The sequence below is a fragment of the Prionailurus bengalensis genome, chromosome C1 (genome assembly GCF_016509475.1).
Source record: "Prionailurus bengalensis isolate Pbe53 chromosome C1, Fcat_Pben_1.1_paternal_pri, whole genome shotgun sequence".
Classification (NCBI taxonomy): domain Eukaryota; kingdom Metazoa; phylum Chordata; class Mammalia; order Carnivora; family Felidae; genus Prionailurus; species Prionailurus bengalensis.
This window is the reverse complement of record NC_057345.1, coordinates 132189937-132206617: the sequence shown is the minus strand read 5'-3', so window position 1 is coordinate 132206617 and position 16681 is coordinate 132189937. Positions and strand designations below refer to the sequence as shown.

At 37.1% G+C, this 16681-nt stretch overlaps 1 protein-coding gene across 1 annotated transcript in view; it reads left to right on the top strand.

Annotated features, from left to right (window-relative positions):
- The window catches only part of LRP1B (LDL receptor related protein 1B), a 1901338-nt gene that overhangs the window by 1831005 nt on the left and 53652 nt on the right, over positions 1–16681 (top strand). The window lies entirely within an intron of this gene.

Here is a 16681-nt window from a genome sequence, read left to right as displayed (position 1 = left end):
GTATTTTGCTAATGTATCAACTCTCCTAGATGTCTATGTCAAATCTTCATCTTTCTCCTCAAACTTCCAATACCTGCTCCCCAAGTTTATCCTCAGTTCAGGAACTTAATATCTTTTTTTAAAAAAATATTTATTTTTTCAGAGAGAAAGAGAACGTGCTTATGCCTGTGAAGTGGAGGAGGGGCAAAGAGAGAGGGAGAGAGAATCTTAAGCAGACTCCATGCCCAGCCTGATGTAGGACTGGATCTCTGACTGTGAGATCATGACCTGAGCTGAAATCAAGAGTCAGACTGAAAGAGCCACCCAGGCACTCCAGGAATTTGCTTTCTATTTCATTGATCAAAATAGAATCTACCTACAGAGAACTACCACAAGCTCTCACCATCACATCCCTCAAACTACTTTATCTTATATCCATGTACTCTGTCTTATGAGCAGGAACCCCACGCTACGTCTAATGCTATGCTATCCACTCATACATTAAATCCCTTTTAGCTACTCAAAGACACATCTCTTACAACTGTCCCCTTTTTATCAGTATATTCCTCTCTCCCTAGCTCTTCCTTGAACAACCTTGCCTTGTGCCCACATCTCATTCTACCCACAACTTTATTTCCCTGCTTATTTTTTTTTTACCCTCATTACTATCCAAAATAGAAGCATTATTCTAACGAGTTGTTATATGCTACCGTTCCCTATTTTTCTTTTGACCTCACCTCTGTCAGGTTTTTATCTTTACTATTTTGCTGAAATATCTTTCATCAGACAAGTTAATTTATTTTACTGTCATCCATGTTCTCATATCCAATGGCCAATTATCAATTCTTATCTTACCCCACATTCAGCAGTTAATCACTCCCTAGTTAAAAAATGGCCATTTCTTTACATTTGCCACTCTCTTATTTCCACTCCCATTTCACTGGCTGCTTCTTTTCACCGTCTTTGGCTGGTTCCTCCTCATCTCTCTGACCTTTAAACATTGGAGCAGCTGATGACTGTACTTATGCCTCCTTTTTTCTCAAAAACACTCATTCCTTGAGCCTGTGACTCAAAGGAACACTTTCATAAACAGTTTTAAAAATACACTTTCCCAAACATCACCTCCAAAGATTCTGATTCTGTTAGGCTGCAATATTATTTAAAGTTTTCCACATGTGTCACATATGTGACCAAAATTGAGACCTACTACCTAGAGAATTTCAACTAATTGTATGATTTTTAATATCGTCCAGATACAAATGATTCCAAATGTATATCTCTGGCTAAACTTATCTCCTGAATTCCAGATTTTTATACCTAAGTATCTATTGGACATTTTAAGCTGGCTCTAAATTAACTTGATTTTCTTACTCAAACTTACTTCTATCACAGTTTTCCCTATGTCTATAAAAGGAAACATGATTCAGGTGCAAAAATCTTGGATTCATTTTTTTTTATTTAATCTAACCCACTATATTAACTTTTTAAAGATTTTTATATTTATTTTAATTCCAGTGTAGTTAATGTACCGTGTCATATTAGTTTCAGGTGTACAATATAGTAATTCAACAATCCCATCCATCACCCAGTGCTCATCACCGTAAGTGTACTCCTTAATCATCTTAATCCATCATCTATTTTGGATTCATTCTTGATTGCTCTCTTTGTTTACACCTCAGTTTCTTTCTCACTTTTTTTTCCTGTAAGACATACCCAGAATTTGAACGCTTCTCACTAGCTCCATCCCCACTGCCTTCATCAAAACTACTGGCATTTCTTATCTGGATTATTACTAACTGATCTCCATGTTTTCTCTCTGTACCCTCTCTACCTATTCTCAAAAGAGTAGCCACAGCTGTATGTTGTATTCATAATAAAAAGAATGTTTTTTTATATCAATCACATTTACTGAGATCTTTCTAAATCCAGGCACTCTTGTAGTTACTTCTTTTTTGACATTAATTCTAATAACCCATTTAATCCCACTAATGAACTAGGTGTTGTCTTTATTCTCATTTTACAGAGGAGGCTACTGAGGAGGCACAAAGAGCCTCCTGAAGATGGTACAGTTAGTAAATGGGAGAGCCAGGAATCTCCCACAGGCAATCCAACCCTTAAAGTTACTCAATGTTCTGGCCCCAGACAGTTTGACATCTGTTCAAAACCTCACAGAGAGTAGCCTAAGTCTCTGGTCATGGTAGGAAGTACATGGGACAGCATTGAATCAAGCAATATGCACTGACTGAATTGAGAAGCAAAGACAACATTAAATATGTTCTCTCTGGTGTTACAGTGTGCGGGGGCACTTCTGCTGTAGCAAAGAGACAAATTTGGTTTCAAATTGGTGTTTCCTTTTCTAAGTATATTCTTTTCTTCCTTTTTTTTAAGTTTATTTATTTATTTTGAGAGGTTGGGGGGGTGGGAAGCAAAGAGAGAGGGATAGAGAATCCCAAGCAGGCTCCTCACTGTCAGCATGGGCTGGAACTCATGAACCGTGAGATCATGACCTAAGCCAAAATCAAGAGTCAGATGTTTAACTGACTGAGCCATCCAGGTGCCCCTAAATATATATTCTGCTCCTGTAGACTAGCCTCTTGACATATATAGATGCCACTACCCTCAGCCAATGCTCTTTTCACATTGCTTACCTAATTTATCTCTCAAATGATGTTTCACAGGCCAGCAGAGTTTATCTGGCAAAAACAGTCCAGTCATATGCAGGTATCCCCACTCACATATTGTTTAAGGTCTTCATCGCTCTCCCCTCCCTCTTGTTCCTCTCAACCTAGCAGAATATTTCAGCACAACTTCCACTTACTGACTCATGAGCTTTTTCTTTTCAGTTCCAATATTCTCACAACCCTGAAAGATTTCCAAGTGAACCAGGGACATCGCCAACTATTATTCTGCATAATGCAGACCCTCATTACTATCCAGATTATTTTTGCAGCCTCTCCTTTACTCTAGTAAAGGAGAACTTATCATGCTTCTCCACATGTCAGTTCCCCTGGCATTGTGACTTTCTCCTGGTATTCTCTTCCTCTGGAATGGACTTTCCTTGGATTCTTCCTCACCTTCATCTCTCCATGCAAAATTCTATCTTTCTGTCCCCGTCCAGTTTAAAGGACATTTCCTTTTTGAAGTTGTTCACATCTACCTTCAGTTTGAACAAATCCCTTTCTCTTCTGAATTTTCAAGTCACTGCTTCTTTACCTCTGTCTGTTTCTATTCACTTTTATCTGATATTATTGTTAATTATGTGCATTCCTCCTATTTGTCTAAGATGACCTCTTTGAAATTACACCCAACAATGGCATTTGTCGAATAAATAAATAATCATAGATAAATAAATGAAAGCAGTTTGGAGATGAGTTAATAAAAGAACAATCAACTTAATGTACAAGAGCTACATTTAATCAGGGTACAACCATCTGGTATTTTTCTGTGCAGCTTTTCTCTGTTCCCAATTGGTCCATCATCATAGGATGTCGATCTTTTTCTTTAATTAAAAAAAATTTTAAGAAGCATTGCCATTTTTTATTCTCTTTGATCTAACTTAAAAAATTGCTATGTGGCCATCATTATAGCAATTTGGTTTCTTAAAAAGAATAAATTCCGTTAGCATATATTTTAATTGGCAACTTAATGGAATCACAGTCTGAGGTAGCCTGATGCATTATAAAAGGCTGCATTATCATTTTATTATCACTATTAGCAGTCATAGCACTTCCCACCTTTTACTGCAAAGCACTTATTAAAATTAACCAATTAATCCTTAGACAGAGGTTAAATAACTTGCTCAAGGTCCCAAAGTAGTAATATTGTGGTCAGAATCGGACCCCAGGAGTTGTTGATCAAGATGTCAACAAACATTCCTGCAGTATGGTGATGCTGTTCTTTGGCAGCAAAATAAGTCTGTGGACAGTGCCATTAAAATGATAAATCCAGCAGCTGACAAAAGCATAATAAATTGAGGATCTATTATATGTGAGTCGGCAAGGTTCAGTGGACCTGGTATTCTGTCAAAATTGTATCTTGCATATATACAAAATCTTCTCTCCAGAAATGAAGGAATGACAGAATGGTTCATTACAGTGCCTAATTAAAGGTCCATTAGTGGGAGGTAAAACATCAGTTCTTAGTTGTGCTGAGTAAAAACATTTCACAATTCTAATGGCAATATAAAATCCTGAGGTCTAAATGGAAATTAATTTTAACAGCAGCACTCAGGGAGGAGAGACAGAGATAAATAATGGCAAAGTAAAATTAAGTATTCTTTAAGTAAGTTGTTTAAGAACAAATACAGCTCCATTTTGTGCAGATCTGGAGCAAGAATTTCTAGGATAAATCAAAAAAAATTATAAGCATGGCATTTTGCATTTAAATCTAGATGTTAAATATGAGGTTATTAGTAATTAAATAGTGATAATATTAAGACAAAAGGGCCAATGAGGGCCAGCTCAAATCTGTGTCTAAGAGCTGGGTGTTAAAATCAAATAGCAATCTGTTTGTCCTCTCATTGATATTTTTAATCAGTAATATGCTTGGAGAACCATTATAATTTCAGTTACCGTTCAGTTTATTAGAAATACACCTGTAGGGGGCCCCTGGGTAGCTCAGTTGGTGAAGCATCTGATTCTTAACTCTTGTTGAGCCCCATGTAGGGCTCTGCACTGACAGAGTAGAGCCTGCTTAGGATTCTCATTTTTTCTCTCCCTTTCCCTCTTTCTCTGCCCCTCACCCACTGGTGGACTCACTCTCTCCCTCTCAAAATAAATAAATAAACTTTAAAAAAAAAAGAAAGAAAGCAATATACGTTTATGGTTTATTCCCATTGGTTCCAATAAATACAGACATTAAGTACTAGCTCAAGTTTGTAAAATTAGGAATACTCAGACAGTAATCCAACCATTTCATCTATTGTAACTGGTTTTAGAACTGTAGTCTATCAAGTACCTTATAAAAGTTATAAAGCATAGATGTTGTCGACCACATGTGATGACATCATGGGATTATTTTTACCATTTGCTTTGCAGAGCAATTTTGTTTCACTAGTCAATTGGTCAGTGAATATGTTTGGTGTTTACCATGGGCCTGTCACTGTTAGGCATTGCAAAAAGAGCTGTGTCAGAGATATTCCTTGCCCTCAAAGGGTTTAGAAGCTAATGTGTGATTCCAAAAATGATATGACTTATGTTATAAGTCAGGTTAATGAAATACAGTGGCTAGCAGAATCCAGGAAAGAATACAGAATTCAGCCTGTAGGAAAGATTTCTAGAAGGAAGTGACATGTAAGCTGAGGCCAGAAGAAAGAAGAAGCTAACTAGATGAAGAGAAGCAGTGAGTGGAATAGAATTTACAAAAGCCCAGAGGGGAAAGACTTTTTCTATTTATCTTTTCTGTTTCTATTTGATTTTCCTAGGGGAGGGTCACCAAGGGAAATAATAAATCATTGAAAACGTATAATGTATAGGTCACAGAGAAATGTGGTGCTATACATTATTTTATGTAATATATGAACATCTGATGTTTTACCAGATTCTCATACAACCCTGTGAAGTTAGTATTATTAGTCTAGTTTTACAATTGCCAAAAATGAGATTAAGCCATTCTCCCTAATCTGCTCCATTAAAGAACATAGGAGCCATAATTTGTACCCTTGTGGGTCTGCCTCCAAAAGTAGCTTCTTCTGTTGTATTTTCCTGTCACCTGATATCCTGACCATTCTGCTGCATCTTTTTAGGCTCATTATGAGAACATTCAAAGCTCATGTCACTCACGGGTTGCCAGTTTCTACTCCAATGAAAAAAGGTGTTAATAAGAATTTTAATCTGGAGTTGATTAAACCAATGGCAAGTCCAAACAGAAGAGACCAAAGGATTTTAATAACGACCAGGAAAATAGAATAAAATGTTTTCAGTTGTCGCTGTTAGTATGAAGGACAATTAGAACTAAGCCTAGAACGCTAGGAAAGGATCATGAGAAACTAGCTATTTCTTAAGTATGAGAACTAGCTATTTCTTAAGTGTGCAAGTATTCACGATTCTTAGAGGATTCACAACTAGAGTGACAAAGTAATTTGGAGCTTGGGCTAAGGGTCCCCTGATTCTTTTTCTCTTGGTGAGAAGACAAGCACTGCCTTTATTCAGGCCTCTTGCCTGGATTACTACAATGCATTCACTGCCCTATTCTTTCTTCCAACACTGGAAACCCATTCGTTGTCTCTAAAATGTGCCCCTTTATGGGACACCTGGGTGGCTCAGTAGGTTAAGTGTCTGACTTCAACTCAGGTCGTATCTCCCAGTCCATGGGTTTGAACCCCACATCGAGCTCTGTGCCTCCAGCTCAGAGCCTGGAACCTGCTTCAGATTCTTTCTGCCCTTCCCCCACTCACACTCTGTCTCTGTCTCTATCTCTGTCTGTCTCTCTTTCTCTCTCTCTGTCTCTCAAAAATAAACATTAAAAATAGTAAAAATAGAAAAAGTAAAATGTGCCCCTTTACACATGGGCTCCTCAATGTCTCTAACCTCTCTAGTCCTCCTACTTTGTCTTCTTAACCTGCCTTTGCCCTAGGACACCCAGCACTTCTCTTTGACATTTTCACCCTGTGTTTATATCATCATTCATGTTCTTGACTCTCTACCCCCCTAGAATATGAAACAGGCCGTGATGTTATGCATACCTCATCAATCTTGGGGTTTAATTCAGTGCTTGGACTTAGGTATGTGAATAAATGTAAACAAAGTAGAAAGGGCTCATTTCCTGCCAGCCAGGCCCATTTTTTGTCTGTGCTCTGACAAGATTCCACTTACAAAAGTTCTAGGCCACCTTTACTGAGCAGCTGATTAAGACATGAATTCCATGAGAAACTTTGTGCTTGTGTTTTCAGCTTGAAAAAAAAAATAGTGTAAAAATAGAATTAAGTTTGAATTAATCAGTGTAAAGGAAAATAAATACATTTCTTTTCTCATGTGACTATGATAGAAGAATAGTAAGCTAGGGTAGGGTAATGTAATAATTTTATTGTCTTATTCTGCATGGTTTAGAGGAAGTTGTCAGAATTAGAGAAATATTACTGAAGATAATTTTACCTAGTATAAAACTGGAATTATTCAAAACAGATATTTACTATTACTGTTATGCCATCATTTGGAAATATAAAAATAATAAGAGGGAAAAGATTTAGGGATGATGTGCAAATATAAAAAATAATTTATTGGAAACTGAGGTAATTTTTTCCAAGCAGATATTATGTCATATGTGAGTCAAAGTACATGTTCTGATTATTAAAATTAATTTATTCAACAGATTATATTGAACACTTATGGGTATTATTTATTGTTTGAGGCATTGGGGATTTATCAGTATAAAGGCTCTTTGAAGATACTTGCACCATAATTTTTGGTGAATAAAAAAACCAGTGGCATATCTTGTAGATTAAAAGCCAGACACAGCTGCACTTAAACTTCCATAGTCAAAAAGGATCACAGATCATAAATGGACTTTACTTCATGTTCTTAAGAAGCATACCATTATTGTTTTATGCAATTGTTTCAAATTCCAATAACATGTTTGTAAAGTGAACTATGGATAAACTTTTATCTCTATGCCATGTAACTTAGACTTGGGATATTACTAATTATGTTTAATAATTTCAGTAACTATTATTTAAAAAAATCTTTTATTTAAGAATGCTTAATTGCTTTTTCTGGCAACATAGCAGTAACTTTTTCTATGCCAGGTTCATTTGATTTTGAGACAACTCTAATCTCATAATACTCTTAAAACAGTATTCTTCACCCAGTAATCAGGCCAAGTTTAGATAGTTTAATCTTCTACTTTTATGCTATATTAGAGCTACTGATAAGTATTTACCCTTCTTTTTCCAACTTAAGGAAGAATATTCTTACAAAATAATATGAAAGATAATGAAACGCAGCCTCAAAGCTGCTTATTGAAAGGTTGAAAATAACATGTCACACACACGTAATGGTTACTAAGTGTCTAAAGAGGGATTTATATTGAATTAAACTGAACATGCCCAATTGGGAACCCTCAAGAAGGAAGAAAAGATGGGAGGTAGGGAGGAAGGGAGGGGAGGAAAAGTTGGAGGGAGGGAAAGAAGGCAGGTAGGCAGGCTTTTTATGAACAGAAGCTGTCCGTGATTGTGATTCTGCTGTACCTGATGTTAGGTAAACTAAATGGATTCATAAATAATTATCTGCAAATAGAATTGTGTACTTGAAAATAATATATTACACAAATCATGCACAGATAGAGATACAGATTGAACAAAACAATTACTTGAGGCTTACCTCAAACCAAGCAAATTGTTTCTAGTTAAATGCATTTGCTAACAAAACATTTAAAACAATGAATTTAAATGTAGATTTGAGTAAATTTAAAACACATTATTTATAACAGATTTGGAATGTCAACTGACATATTTTGAAAAAAATACTATGAGTCAGAAATCTTTAAATCCTTTAATAATTTGTATTTATTTTGAGAGACAGAGAGCCAGAGAGAGAGAGAGAAGGAGAGAGAGAGATGAAGAATGAGTGGGGGAAGGACAGAGAGAGAGGGGGAGTGAGAATCCCAAGCAGTTTCTGTGCTGTCAGCACAGAACCCAGTGTGGGACTCGATCTCACAAACCATGAGATCATGGACTGAGCCAAAATCAAGAGTCAGACTTATAACCTACTGAGCCACCCAGTCACCCCAGGAATCTTTAAATACTCTAAAAGAAGAAAACAAAATAAGATTCCTATTTATAGTTAACATGATAATCATGGTTTTTACTATTAAAGGTTTCATCACTATAAGCTGATATTGTGATTACTCAGTTTTATGCAAAAATAGACCTCTTTTGGTAGTAAATACTAGGCTAGAAAAAATTTGTATTCATCTTAATTATTGATAAAAATGGCAAAAAACTAGTGTGCCATCATTGGTTCTCAAGGTGAAAAATAAAATAAAAGTCCCCAAATCTTATAGCTTTTGGGGTTTTGTTTTTTACTTGACAGATTTTTTTAATTTACTTTTATTTTTTTATTTTTTAATATGAAATTTATTGTCAAATTGGTTTCCATACAACACCCAGTGCTCATCCCAAAAGGTGCCCTCCTCAATACCCATCACCCACCCTCCCTCCCACCCCCCATCAATCCTCAGTTTGTTCTCAGTTTTTAAGAGTCTCTTATGCTTTGGCTCTCTTCCTCTCTAACCTCTTTTTTTTTTCTTCCCCTCCCCCATAGACTTCTGTTAAGTTTCTCAGGATCCACCTAAGAGTGAAAACATATGGTATCTGTCTTTCTCTGTATGACTTATTTCACTTAACATAACACTCTCCAGTTCCATCCACGTTGCTACAAAGGGCCATATTTCATTCTTTCTCATTGCCATGTAGTATTCCATTGTGTATATAAACCACAATTTCTTTATCCATTCGTCAGTTGATGGACATTGAGGCTCTTTCCATAATTTGACTATTGTTGAGAGTGCTGCTTTAAACATTGGGGTACAAGTGCGCCTATGCATCAGCACTCCTGTATCCCTTAGGTCAATTCCTAGCATTGCTATTGCTGAGTCATAGGGTAGGTCTATTTTTAATTTTTTGAGGAATCTCCACACCATTTTCCAGAGTGGCTGCACCAGTTTGCATTCCCACCAATAGTGCAAGAGGGTTCCCATTTCTCCACATCCTCTCCAGCATCTATAGTCTCCTGATTTGTTCATTTTAGCCACTCTGACGGAAGTGAGGTGATATCTGAGTGTGGTTTTGATTTGTATTTCCCTCATGAGGAGCGACATTGAGCATCTTTTCATGTGCCTGTTGGCCATCCTGATGTCTTCTTTAGAGAAGTGGCTATTCATGTTGTCTGCCCATTTCTTCACTGGATTATTTGTTTTTCTGGTGTGGAGTTTGGTGAGCTCTTTATAGATTTTGGATACTAGCCCTTTGTCTGATATGTCATTTGCAAATATCTTTTCCCATTCCGTTGGTTGCCTTTTAGTTTTGTTGATTGTTTCCTTTGCAGTGCAGAATTTTTTTATTTTCATGAGGTCCCAATAGTTCATTTTAGCTTTTAATTCCCTTGCCCTTGGGGATGTGTCAAGTAAGAAATTGCTGCGGCTGAGGTCAGAGAGGTTTTTTCCTGCTTTCTCCTCTAGGGTTTTGATGGTTTCCTGTCTCACATTCAGGTCCTTTATCCTTTTGAGTTTGTTTTTGTGAATGGTGTAAGAAAGTGGTCTAGTTTCATCCTTCTGCATGTTGCCGTCCAGTTCTCCCAGCACCATTTGTTAAAGAGACTGTCTTTTTTCCATTGGATGTGCTTTCCTGCTTTGTCAAAGATGAGTTGGCCATACTTTTGTGGGTCTAGTTCTGGGGTTTCTATTCTATTCATTGGTCTATGTGTCTGTTTTTGTGCCAATACCATGCTGTCTTGATGATGACAGCTTTGTAGTAGCAGCTAATGTCTGGGATTGTGATGCCTCCTGCTTTGGTCTTCTTCTTCAAAATTACTTTGGCTATTTGGGTCCTTTTATGGTTCCATACAAATTTTACAATTGCTTGTTCTAGCTTCAAGAAGAATGCTGGTGCAATTTGATTGGGATTGCTTTGAATGTGTAGATAGCTTTGGGTAGTATTGACATTTTAACAATATTTATTCCTCCATTCCATGAGCATGGAATGTTTTTCCATTTCTTTATGTCTTCTTCAATTTTCTTCATAAGCTTTCTATAGTTTTCAGCATACAGATCTTTTACATCTTTGGCTAGATTTATCCCTAGGTATTTTATGCTTCTTGGGGCAATTATAAATGGGACCAGTTTCTTTATTTGTCTTTCTGTTGCTTCATTATTAGTGTATAAGAATGCAACTGGTTTTTGTACATTGATTTTGTGTCCTGTGACTTTGCTGAATTCATGTATCAGTTCTAGCAGACTTTTGGTGGAGTCTATCGGATTTTCCATGTATAATATCATGTCATCTGCAAAAAGCGAAAGCTTGACTTCATCTTTGCCAATTTTGATGCCTTTGATTTCCTTTTGTTGTCTGATTGCTGATGCTAGAACTTCCAACACTATGTTAAACAACAGTGGTGAGAGTGGACATCCCTGTCGTGTTCCTGATCTCAGGGAGAAAGCTCTCAGTTTTTCCCTGTTGAGGATGATGTTAGCTGTGGGCTTTTCATAAATGGATTTTATGATCTTTAAGTATGTTCCTTCTATCCCGACTTTCTAGAGGGTTTTTATTAAGAAAGGATGCTGAATTTTGTCAAATGCTTTTTCTGCATCGATTGACAGCATCATATGGTTCTTATCTTTTCTTTTATTAATGTGATGTATCACATTGATTGATTTACAAATGTTGAATGAGCCCTGCATCCCAGGAATGAATCCCACTTGATCATGGTGAATCATTCTTTTTATATGCTGTTGAATTTGATTTGCTAGTATCTTATTGAGAATTTTTGCATCCATATTCATCAGGGATATTGGCCTGTAATTCTCTTTTTTTTTTCTGGGTGTCTGTCTGGTTTAGGAATCAAAGTAATGCTGGCTTCATAGAATGAGTCTGGAAGTTTTCCTTCCCTTTCTATTTTTTGGCAAAGCTTGAGAAGGATAGGTATTATTTCTGTTTTACATGCCTGGTAGAATTCCCCTGGGAAGCCATCTGGTTCTGGACTATTATTTATTGGGAGATTTTTTATAACTGATTCAATTTCTTCACTGGTTATAGGTCTGTTCAAGCTTTCTATTTTTCCCTGTTTGAGTTTTGGGAGTGTGTGAGTGTTTAGGAATTTGTCCATTTGTTCCAGGTTGTCCAGTTTGTTGGCATATGATTTTTTCACAGTATTCCCTGATAATAGCTTGTCTCTCTGAGGGATTGGTTGTAATAATTCCATTTTTATTCATGATTTTATCTATCTGGGTCCTCTCCCTTTTCTTTTTGAGAAGCCTGGCTAGAGGTTTATCAATTTTGTTTATTTTTTCAAAAAACCAACTCTTGGTTTCGTTGATCTGCTCTACAGTTTTTTTTAGATTCTATATTGTTTATTTCTACTCTGATATTTATTATTTCTCTTCTTCTGCTGGGTTTAGGCTGCCTTTGCTGTTCTGCTTCTAGTTCCTTTAGGTGTGCTGTTAGATTTTGTATTTGGGATTTTTCTTGTTTCTTGAGATAGGCCTTGACTGCAATGTATTTTCCTCTCAGGACTGCCTTCGCTGCATCCCAAAGCGTTTGGATTGTTGTATTTTCATTTTCATTTGTTTCCATATATTTTTTAATTTCTTCTCTAGTTGCCTGGTTGACCCATTCATTCTTTAGTAGGGTGTTCTTTAACCTCCATGCTTTGGGAGGTTTTCCAGACTTTTTCCTGTGGTTGATTTCAAGCTTCATAGCATTGTGGTCTGAAACTATGCATGGTATGATCTCAATTCTTGTATACTTATGAAGGGTTGTTTTGTGACCCAGTATGTGATCTATCTTGGAGAATGTTCCATGTGCACTCGAGAAGAAAGTATATTCTGTTGCTTTGGGATGCAGAGTTCTAAATATATCTGTCAAGTCCATCTGATCCAATGTCTCATTCAGGGCCCTTGTTTCTTTATTGATCCTGTGTCTAGACGACCTCCTTTGTTGTAAGTGAAGTATTAAAGTCCCCTGCAATTACCACATTCTTATCACTAAGGTTGCTTATGTTGGTGATTGTTTTATATATTTGGGGGCTCCTGTATTCAGCGCATAGACATTTATAATTGTTAGCTCTTCCTGATGGATAGACCCTGTAATTATTATATAATGCCGTTCATCTCTTGTTACAACCTTTAATTTAAAGTCTAGTTTGTCTGATATAAGTATGGCTACTCCAGCTTTCTTTTGACTTCCAGTAGCATGATAGATAGTTCTCCATCCCCTCACTTTCAATCTGAAGGTGACCTCAGGTCTAAAATTAGTCTCTTGTAGACAGCAAATAGATGGGTCTTGTTGTTTTATCCATTCCGATACCCTTTGTCTTTTGGTTGGAGCATTTCATCCATTTACATTCAGTGTTATTATTGAAAGATATGGGTTTGGAGTCATTGTGATGTCTGTAGGTTTCATGCTTGTAACAATGTCTCTGGTACCTTGTCTTACAGGATCCCCCTTAGATCTCTTGTAAGGCTGGTTTAGTGGTGAAGAATTCCTTCAGTTTTTGTTTGTTTGGGAAGACCTTTATCTCTCCTTCTATTGTAAATGATAGACTTGCTGGATAAAGGGTTCTCGGCTGCATGTTTTTTTCTGTTTATCACATTGAAGATTTCCTGCCATTCCTTCCTGGCTGCCAGGTTTCAGTAGATAAACCCGTTACTAGTCTTATCAGTCTCCCTTCATATGTTAGAGCATGTTTATCCCTAGCTGCTTTCAGAATTTTCTCTTTATCCTTTATCCTTTATCTCTTTATGGATTCAAGTTATGTCTGAAGGGAGTTCTATGTGCCTCTTGGATTTCAATGCCTTTTTCCCTCCCCAGATCAAGGAAGTTCTCAGCTATGATTTCTTCAAGTACACCTTCAGCACCTTTCCCTCTCTATTCCTCCTCTAGAATCCCAATTATGCATATGTTATTGCATTTCATTCTGTCACTTAGTTCTCTAATTCTCCCCTCATACTCCTGGATATTTTTATGTCTCTTTTTCTCAGCCTCCTCTTTTCCATAATTTTATCTTCTAATTCACCTCTTCTCTCTTCTGCCTCTTCAATCCGAGCTGTGGTCGCCTCCATTTTATTTTGCACCTCATTTATAGCATTTTTTTAGCTCCTCCTGACTGTTTCTTAGTCCCTTGATCTCTGTAGCAATAGATTCTCTGCTGTCCTCTATACTTTTTTCAAGCCCAGAGATTAACTTTATGACTATTATTTTAAATTCATTTTGTTATATTGCTTAAATTGTTTTTCATCAGTTGGTTAGCTGTCGCTACTTCCTGGAGTTTCTTCTGCGGAGAATTCTTCTGTTTTATCATTTTGGATAGTCCCTGGAGTGGCACAGAACTGCAGGGCTCTTCCTCTGTGCTGTCTGGAGTAACTTGTGTTGGTGGGCGGGGCCACAGTCGGACCTGATGTCTGCCCCCATCCCACCGCTGGGGCCACAGTCAGACTGTTGTGTACCTTATCTTCCCCTCTCCCAGGGGCAGGACTCACTGTGGAGTGGTGTGGGCCCTGTCTGGGCTACTGGCACACTGCCAGGCTTGTGGTGCTGCTTCTGTGGGATCTGGAGTATTAGCTGGGGTGGATCTGCAAGGTGCACAGGGGCGGGAAGGGCAGGCTCAGCTCGCTTTGCCTTCAGTGGTCCACTTCTGGAGGGGCCCTGCGGCTCCATCACTAGGAGGGAGGCAGACCCATCAGAGGGATGTATCCGCAGAAGCACAGCGTTAGGTGTTTGCGCAGTGCAAGCAAGTTCCCTCACGGGAACTGGTCCCATTTGGGATTTTGGCTGGGGAATGGGTGAGAGAGATGGCACTGGCCAGGGCCTTTGTTCCCCGCCAAGCTGAGCTCTGTCTTCTGGGGCTCAATGACTCTCCCTCTATCCCTCCCGCTCTCGGAGCAGAGCTGTTGACTTACAACATTCCACATGTTAAGTCCTGCTGGCTGTCAGAACACACTCCGTCCAGCCCCTCTGCTTTTCCAAGTCAGACTCGGGGTCTCTGCCTTGGTGGGCGGGCTGCCCCTCCACCGCCCGGCTCCCTCCCACCAGTCCATGTAGCGCACACTGCCTCTTCGCCCTTCCTACCCTCATCCGTGGACTTCTCGTCTATGCTTGGCTCCGGAGAGTCGTTCTGCTAGTCTTCTGGCGGTTTTCTGGGTTATTTAGGCAGATGAGGGTGGAATCTAAGTGGTCAGCAGGATGCAGTGAGCCCAGTGTCTCCTATGCTGCCATCTTCCCATAAGCTCTTTTAGAATATAGCCAAACTCATAGCTTTTGAGTCCCAGAGTGCAAAAGGCCAGAGAAAGATGGGTGGATTTGTAATTTACCTTAGGATTATGTAACCCATCAGATAAAGAAGAGACTTCTGTTTTAATCAAAACAGTGCATTAATAATAGTGTTTATTTGTTCAGTATTATTCTCATGAATGAAAAATATAATTACAAGTTTGATTTCAATAAATAAATATGTTTTAAAATCCATAATTTTCCAACAGATGAAGTAACAATAAAGAACAAAAGTTAAATAAAAGGAGATTTTTCAGTATATAAATGCTAATTATATGAAAATTAACTATTAGGAGGAAAAAAAAACACATTTATTGAGGGTTGCCACCAGAGAATCAGATACATCTTAAGTATAAGACACTTTGAGAAATAGATTGATTTGACTTGATTCAGAATAGTACTAGAAGATTAATTCAAAATTCAAGTAACTGAATTTGAATTTTTAGATTTACATTATCACTTGAATATCCATGACTAAATCCTTGGTAACAATATGATTTAATTTACAGTTTGATGAAATAACTTGTACTTTATTAGTTTTTAGAAATGAGAAAAATCTATATTGTAATAATCTGAGAGCAAGCTTTTCTTAAAAACCAATTTATATAAATAATCAACATAGTGGCAGAAACAAACAAATTGGTATGGTGTGACCATGTAATGAATGACACCTTATTTAACTAACTACTAAATTATTGTCTGAGTCCAAGAACTCATGACACTTCCATGGTACCTTCCAGACCACAAATAAGTAAGCTAGAATTTTTCAACTCCAGATTTCCTGTTACTTACTTCTTAGTGTAGATACTTCTTAGTATAGGCTTCTGATTCTTTTAAGAGTATCTTGCCCAAATAAAACAAATACATAAAATATAATTTAATTTCAGTAGGTTTCTGGATCTTCACTGAAAATACTCTCTAAGTTCTCTTTTCTGGAATCTGTCAAGCTGTAATCCTGATGTGAGGAAGAAATTTTTAGAGGTGATAATAGGGAATTAAAAAAATTTTTTTCAGACCATTTAAAAGTATATAAAGTAGAAATCTGTAGAGTTACAAATAGTATTCTACAACTTTGGATTTCAGATCATTTTCATCATCATAGTTGACACTCACATGGTTTATAAAATAAATAATGATAATAATTAAAACTATCTGCTTCTCAAAGTTGGAAGTTTCAAGTGAGGTAAAGTCCTCTGCAAATTTTAAAATCAAATGCCTTTTTAAAAATTTTAATTTTTAAAAATTGATTTATTTAGAGAGAGAAAGTGAGAGCATGGAGAAGACACAAAGAGAAGAAGAGAGATTCCTAAGGAGTCTCTACGCTGTCAGCCCAGAGCCCAATTCAGGGCTCAAACCCACCAACTGTGAGATTGTGATCTGAACTGAAACCAAGAGTTGGACGTTTAACCAACTGAACCACCTAGGCACCTATAAAATTTTCACTTTAATAGATATTCTGAGTGCCTATCATTTATAATATGTAATTAAAATATGTTATAATATGTGTTTAAAGGTTATATATATTTAGGTAATATATAATTTGGGTAATAAAAAATAGATGTATTCCAAATGGCTCACATGAGCAGACCTCTATATAAAAAAGATTTATTAATTTTATGGCCTACATGAATATGGTTTCAGATTTTTTTTTAAATAATTTCTGAAATGATCCTAAGTGCAGAATGGAATTATATATTCCATGAAAGTAAGTAGATCAGACCACTG